This window comes from Pygoscelis adeliae, unplaced genomic scaffold (genome assembly GCF_000699105.1).
Source record: "Pygoscelis adeliae isolate BGI_AS28 unplaced genomic scaffold, ASM69910v1 Scaffold123, whole genome shotgun sequence".
Lineage (NCBI taxonomy): Eukaryota > Metazoa > Chordata > Aves > Sphenisciformes > Spheniscidae > Pygoscelis > Pygoscelis adeliae.
The window spans coordinates 202,207-210,753 of NW_008824650.1; positions in this window are offsets into that span (position 1 = coordinate 202,207).

Genomic DNA, 8,547 nt, shown 5'->3' on the forward strand with positions numbered 1-8,547 from the left:
TCTTAAAGATGGCAGCCTAATTTCCTGCATAGCTGTGATGGGTTCCCAGACTATTGGCCTCTTGGTACGCTGAATGAAATGGCTTCATGTGGATGAACATCTAATAGTTAAAAACTACCGAGGTGGTGAAGTAAAGTTACGGAGGGATTCCAGAGTGTTGGGGTGGTGGGGGTTTTTTGGGTTTTTTTTTCCAGCCTTAATATTTATAATGTCATCCTGTGGAGGGAGATAAAAACTTCAAAATTGTTGGAAAGGTGGTTGTAAAGCTGCACCTAGAAACATACTGATTGCCTGAGATGCTGGCAAGGCCAAAATCCTTGGATGCAGTGGACGGTCTGCTGCCATTTGTTCTTCATTATGTGGCCCAGCTTCTGCTGTGCACTTTGTAACTGAGCTACTTCATCCAGTCATCCCCAAACTTTTCTACCTGATCCTCACTCCACTGTGGTATTTTGCAGTATTCCTTTCTAACAGTGACCGAGGAGAGGAAGGATACAGACAGAGGCGATAAAAAGCACAGGAGGGAGAAAATTTACTGCTTTCATTCCTAGGCAGTGGGCCTGGTGGCTGCACATAGTCAGAAAGGCTTGCAAAGCTCTGCCAGGGGATGGACCTGCAATTCAGGAGGATGTGGCACGCACGCTCTAGCTGGCCCAACAGGTTTAAGTGGGTGGAGCTTGCTGCTTATCTGCTATACAGTCAAAATTTCCGCTCAGTCTGTGTGGGCAGATTTGTAGAAGCTCATAACTTCTATGAATTTGTGGTCATTTTCACAAGAACAACAGAATATTGACACTATGGCAACTGCTATGCCATGTTTCCAAATCCTGATCTGAGTCATGGAGCGAGCTGTAGCATCTCCACCAAACAGCTGTAAAAGGTGGTTTTTATTTAAAAAAAAAAAAAAGGTGGGGGAGGGAATGGGGGAAGCAACGTATTCATCCTCTCATCCCTGAGAAAGAGCAGAATCATTTTATGTCAACATTTCTCAAAAACTTCAGCCTTAGTCAGAGCTATTTTCAAAACTTTCAGCCCAAACCATTACAGTTTGAGGAAACTGTGAACTCCTGGAAAAATGGTCTTTTAACAGGAAGTCTGAGACAGCCTTGTTTAAAAGCACTGTCCTCTGCAGACAGTGCATTCTCTACTGTAAACCGTGATCTTCTGGCTGTCAGAACGCTTTGTTCATTACTTTTGTAGTGCCTCCTAACTGCCTTAGAAATACATATTTTGATTTATTCCAATCCTTGTTAGTTCTGCTCCACATGCAAATTTCGTTTCCTCTGGCATCATCAAAAGCCTTTTTATGGCTGGGGTTTTTTTAAATAGCAGTTCGAAATCCAAAGGTGACTTCTATATTGTTTGAGGCTACTGCTAGAACAGGTGTAAGATGATGAGTTCTCTGAAAATGTTTGCAATAAGATAAAAAAAGTTTGCTTTCTAAATTGAAGACTATCCATCTTTTTTGTTTGACACTGTAACTAATCAGTATGCTTCAGTTCCAAATGTACTTAACGGGAAATTTTGCTTATTGCTCATTTTCACAGTTGTATTCTTAGTGCTTCCAATAATAGAATTTTCTTGTAGGTCAAGTTAATGTCATTCTTGCTTACTGGTCTCTAGAAGGTGGTCTTTCTTTCCAGCTGCTAAGGAATAAGGACGTTATTGTTAAGGAAATTACTACTGTGACATGGCTTTTAAGTACAGAAATGAAGAATTTCTGTATTTAGGTAGGTATTCAGGCAAAGTGATATAATACTCTTCTTAAACCTAGTGCTAGAGGAAAAGATTTGGCTTGTTTATTTGCTTATATTCAGTGAATTGGAAGAGGATTTTAAGTGGTGATCTGTACTAGAACAAAACAGATGCAGAGGAAGTAAGTGAAAGAATTGAACCTTAGAAGATTTCCTAGCAAATCTCTTACTTTTACCCCATTAAATTGTTCATCCTGAAGGGACTAGTAAAACTCAATCAGTGACCAAGCCCATCATCATTTGAGTAGAAAACAAAGCAGTTCAAATCACGTCTGTATGCATACTTCAGTTGTGGAAGAGAGAGTGGTCAGATTTAGTTATGCTAAAACTCTTCTTTTCTTAGGGCCTGACGCGTGCTTTTAGTTTGCTTAAAACTGATGTTTCCTATGTAATGAGTGCATTGTCACTCGGGACCTTATCTGAAAAAATGTTTGAGCATGTGCTTAACTTGCAGCCTGTGAGCCAGCCTGTTCATTTAACGTATACTTAAACATCTGAATGTAGGTATGATTCTCTTCCAGGTTTGACCCTGTGGCATCATGACAGGTTACCTGCCATGAGAGTGAGTTAGGAAGGAAGGTCAGTGTCTGAGGTATATTGTTTTGCATAGTCTTTGCTAGGAGCTTTTGATGGTGGGCTGTGACAGTTTATTCGGTGTTATATCTTCAGAGATGACCCAACTGAAGCTTGTAGGCATCCCAAATAATTTTATTATTCAAATATTGTGTATGTTTTTCTGTTTCCAAAGTTTCTGAATGAAACCTCAGCTTCTCAAACAGTTTTTTAATTAGTAATTCTAAGAGGAAGTGTTATCTATAGCTATATATTTTCAGATATGTGATAACTTTTTGGTGATAAAGCCCATGAAAATTTTTACAAATAAAGGACTGGTCCCTGCACCAGTGAAGGCAATGTTACCTTGTAATTTGCTTTTGTATACCAAGATCATTTTGTAGACTATTTTACTTATACCCGTTGAGAAGGTTAAGTGAAGATGGAGATTTTTCACTGCATGTAAACATTAGGATGTGTATGTGTTTTTACCACTGCTAGAATTCTCTTTAAGAGCTGCTGAGCACTGAAACATAAGCAGTCAGGAGAGAATAAACTGATAAAACTGTGCTTGCTCATCAGGAGGAGCTTTCTTGCAAAGTTCTGTAGCATAGAAAATGTTTTGTTTTATTAATTTTTACTGTTGTAAAAGCCTCTTTAACCTGCATTTCTGCAGGTTGCAATAAGGAAGCCATCAATTTTCTCATATGCTTTCCTAGTTTGTTCAGATCACTTGCAAAATTATTGGCACCGAACTTAATACTGCTCCGTCCTTTTCTTTATTTTAATTATCGCTAAGCTTTTCTGCCACGCTGTGTGTTCTTATTTTATGTTATATCCATTGTGAGCAGAAACTGTCCTTATGTTGATCCTTGTGGTGACCTGCTAATCACTTCCCTTTGCCCTACACTTTTCCATTCACAAGGGCCTTCTTTCTTTGATGTCCTCCCAGTCCAATAAACAGCTCTTTCCCAGTGCTGGGGATGTTTAACTTTTAGATTAGGGTATCAAAAGGCCTTCTTAAATCTCAGGCAAATTATATCCAAATCTGTTTAATATCAGCATTTATCAGATCCACACTGGCTATAGTCATCTGTTTTTCTCATTCTGTGTCTCAATTATTTCTGATTGCATCCCACTGATTTTGTTTCTTTTTCAGCCCACCAGTAAATAAGATCCCCTATTTTCAAGGATTTTGATTATTTTTACAGTATATTCTTGTGTTGAGAGCATTTGAGCATTCTTTCCAAGAAGGATGGGAAAAGGAGGCACTACAGAAGGAAAAACTTACATGGATGAAGGAACTGGAAGAATGAAAGAAGAAAAGAGAAAGCAGAGAAGTCTAGTTATTGATCTCCCTCACAGGTATGGTTTACAGTTAGAAGTCAGAGCTCCATGTGGAAGGAATCTATTTGTTCCTTCATTACATTATAAATGCGATGTAATATCCTTTTGCCAGGGCAGTGTACAATATCTAAAGTACACCTGTAAAGTATTTATTAGGTATCAATGCATTTGGATTTTGGCTTGAACGCCAAAGCGACCTGGAATATTTTGTTCATGATGATCCAAAACCTGCAGGGGGGCAGATCTTTCCAGCCTGATTCACTTAGATAACACAACAAAATCAAAAGGCCTGGATGTTCAGAGGGTAGAGCACTTACAGCCTGAATTGGGAAAAGTGCAAAAGTGGGTGCTGACCTTCTGATAAATCTTTATGAATAAACACTTTGAAAATAAAACAAAACAAATTGGAAAAATGATTTGGAAAAACAAATTGGAAAAAGATGTGTAAGGTTTTTCTTCATACGGTTTACTGTGTTCACTAGTTACCTTGCCAGCTTCTGTCAGGAGGAACCAGACAAAAGAGGACTCCTTGCATATAAATGCTAGACATATGCTAGTGTGATTGTTCCTTATTTTGCAATAAAGCCTTATAAGGAACTGGGACTTAAAATTCCAAATCCCACCGATCTGCTGTTTCCTTGATGCTAAAGGCAGATGCCTGGGGACTACCAAAATATGCCCCCATTCAATAAACAGTGTAGGAAATTCCAGTTTCTCCTGCTTATGGAAGCGTAGAGTTAGTCTAAAGGCCACCTGAGGTCATTATGTATTGCATTATCTCCCAGTGCCTTTATCCTGGGAATTCCAGGAAGTCATTTATCTCATGATTCAATAGCCTTTGGTCAACAGCTTGTACCCTTTGTACAAAAAGTAGACAATGGCCAGTACTAACAATATTGTCCTGGGAGTATGGGTTGTAAATCCCTCCCAGGAAGTCTGGCAAATACTTGGGTATTTAGCATGAGTATTTGAGCTAACTTCATTGAGGGTAGCTTGTGTATGGCTTTGTGCATGGCAGTGACAGTGGTGTAGATACTATGCCAACGCACGTTAACTTTGAGTAGATGTTCGCCAGCATAAACTCCACTCATTTAATTACTGACCACGTTTCTCTAATGTGGAAAAGTGTGGTGGAGAAAATTGTCCACAGTACACTAGCAATTCCATTACTATTCTTGAATGTTAATCAAGGACAGCTGACACTTTGTCATTGTAAATAGTGTTTCATAATGCTGATGTTATCGGGTTGCTGCTTAATTCCTCATCTGTCACCTTCGACCTTATTCTAGTGCTGGCTGAATAAATACACACCATTCCTTTGTAAGCATTCTTAGAACAGTCAAAGAATTTTCTTATATTTCATTTTTTCTGTCTGTAGTTACCCACTATCATTCTTTAAAAAGTCTTGATGTCACATTTGTATCATCTGTGTAAGTGAAAGAACATAGCTGAGCTTTAAAGTTCAGAAGCATGGAGTGTTTTGATGTTCACTTTTTCTTGTTCTACTGCATTTAAAAAAACCCAAAACAAGTCAGCTTCTGTTACCTTTTTATTTAGTGTTTGGAGAACCCTTGAGAATTACTTCCCTGGAGATTGATGTCTGTTGTTCAGTCTCAGCTGAATGAGTAATATTGGCACAGGTAGGGGAAGCAAATGCTACGTGTTACACTGTACTATCCCTTCCCTCTTCCTCCAAGACTGTGTGTTAAAATGAGCAATGCTAGAGAGGCATGGTATGGATCTGGACATGGAGATCCATGATTCACACAGCCTAATATCCACTTATTTGATGCTTTCTGTTGCTTGAGAATCCTTGAAAGCCTAAAGGCAACAAGCAGCAAGAGTTAGGATTCAGATGGAGTTTGGGCTGTAAGAATCTGGACCGTGAGATATTAGGAGCTGAAGTATGACCACCAGTGTGTTTCCTAGAGATACTGATGTGAATAATCAGAGGGGAAAGGAGCTGTTTTTTATTAATGACTTTAGAGATGTAAAGTACTTGAATAGTAAGACAGTAACAGCACCTTGCAGCATCTTGTGACTTACTTTAGATTCGAATGGCCAGCTTAGAAGTGACAAGGTCTGTATTCCTTCAGACTTGGGGATCTCAGAGATGTCTTATTAACACAGTCTGTTCTTTCTCAGATCTTTGCCACTATGTTCCTGTTCATCTGCCATAATGAAACTGTTAAATGAATTAAATTCATTGGAAGCCACCTCTGAAAAACATAGCAAATTTTCTTGAGTATCCAACTCTAAGACTCCAGGAGTGGGAAGACGCTTTGTTATGTTTTCATTGGGAAGTGGGAAAATTTGTGCAGTACAAGTGAGCTAAGGAATGGTTTCTAGGTAGTAACATTCTTAAATAAAATACAGAAATATTTTTTGATGTCTTTCCAGTCTGTCCAGTACCTTCAGATGGATTTGGCTTGGGTAATGAATGGTATCCTATATCTAACCCTTAAGCAATGACGTGATGTTACATAGTATTATATTTTGTTGGCAGCCTTAAAACTTTTCTCTTCTGGGAAGAGATTTCCCAGACTATATTCCCACAAGAAGTATGTTTTAATATGGATCTCCCTGCTCCTTTTTTTTTCTTCTGTTCAAAGAAAATGTCAGCTCACTTGACAATTGGCCAGGAAGCATTTGTAAGAGGTTAAGTGATACTACAAATATTCCTTAATTGAGTTTAGATGCATTCCCTGCATTTTTACACCAGCATCAAAGAAAACATCTCTCCAAAGATAAGCAGCAGCTTCTCATATTTCAAAAAATCATCACGTATTTTCATCAAGCTTTCAGGAAGGAAAGCTACTGGACTGCAGTGTTGTCATAATAAAAAAGAAAGGTGCACACAGAGGTACTGTGTTCCAAAGGTGACAAGTGCTGAACAAATAGCGCATGAAGACGTCTTCCTAGCTGACAGCATCCATCTCCATTGGTTATTGCTCTTGTACTGGTTCAGATATGTTTGATCAACTTTCAGATGATTATCCTGGCAGGAGCAGGTGAAAGGAGTCATGATACTTTGATTCAGAGTGAAGTACAAGGCAGTCTGAAGGAACCTTTCATTAGCAGTTGATACTCAGTTGACAGTGAGATTCATATGAGGAAGTTGGGATGAAAACAGTTTTCCATTTCCCTCTTTTATAAGAGAGGTTTGGTCAGGGTAGTATGAGTGTAGCGAATTTCTACTTACTAACTTGTGTATTAACACATCTGGTATTCAGATTTACCGCTGCAAGATATGAGTATAGAAGGGAGGCCTTCTGTTCTTTTTGTACCATTTGTTTGTTTGCATCTAATATTTTCAATTAAGTGACATGGTTATTCTTTCATTTGGGTTTAGTTTTTAAAAGCAGCTTTGAAACACACCTATTCCTGTGACAAAACCAACGCAATTGTCTGTGTGCAATTTTAAAGCACTCCAGTTTCAAGCAGCTCAAACTAAACCCCAAACTAAACCTTCCCAACAAGAAGTTGATTATATTGGTGGCAATAACGTTATCCAATTAAATCAATCTTTTTTCCCCCTTGTAAATCATTTGGCAGATTGGTTCCAATTTCTGTGAATGTATTTCTTTTTCATAAGTATTCACCAGATCATGGCAATTTAATTTCATTTTATAGCTGCTTCTGGACTATTTCCCTGCTGTATCTCTGTTTTTCACTGCATACTTTGGGGTTGGTTACCTAGTACACATGATAATGTTTTTTCTTTCTGAACAGATTACATAGAGCTGTTGATGCACATCCCAAGATGTTCACATCAAGTATGAGTCTTTGAAACATTCTGCATTCATGCAAATGAAAATGAGTTCAGGTGAATATGCACGAATGATGAATAAAGAGATTAGAAACCTAGTTAGTCTGAATAGTTTTTGGAATATGAATACTTCTTTTTTTCTGTATTTAACCAACTCTAGTGTTAAATAATTTAATTTTGTTGTAGAACAAGATTTAAATTCTTGTCAGGGCTGCCGCAGATGAAGTTATGCCAGTAACTCCAGTGGGGTTGTGGTTTCACTGTATGTTTCATTTAAAAACTCTTGGAACCTGCTTTTTTTTTTTTTTTTTTTTTTTTTTTACATTCAAAGCCACTTTAAACAAACAGAAAGGAATAAAGGCTCCATTACACAAATGAGAATCAGGCCAGTAGTGTATTTTCATATCGCTAATATCTGTGCCTCTTTTCAGCATTCATCTGATCTCTTTGTCTCATGTTATAATTTCATGCACCTTCCATTTCTTGTACCTGACATCCTACCATTTGTGTCTTTTAATCTGTGTCCATCTCTTCATCACCTCTGATACTTTACAATATTATTTGACCCTAAACTTTGAGTGACATAACCTAGGTTAATCAGATGGTTGGGAGTAGCTGACTACTAGTATTAGCTGCTGACAGTTGTTATCCTATGCACATTTGAGAAAGAAATGCCTTTTGTATTATACCACTTTACATTTTACTTTTGCATTTTATCAAATATTCGTATTTTGTCGCTATTATAGCCCATTAAAAATTCTCTCTTCTGCTACAAGGAAAAGTGATTTTTAAAAGTGAATAGATGTTTATGCAGGCTTTAATGGTTATAACTTTTGCACTTCCTCCTCCCAGTTTCCTCAAAGAGACAAACTCATCAGTTGTTCTTTATCTTCCCTGAACCATGAATTGTCAAGAGCGAGGTAAGATTGAACCGTGTTGGTGCATCGCAAGAGGCGAAGGCTGGTTGGAAAAGTTGAGCTGTGAAATAGAGTAGAGAGGGTATAAATGGCAACCAAAACCATAATTTGAATTTTTTACTGTGTTACATTTACACAGTTGCATTAAAATTGGATTAGCTCCTCACCTGAATAAAAGACAATGAGGTATTAAAATAAAATTCTGTGT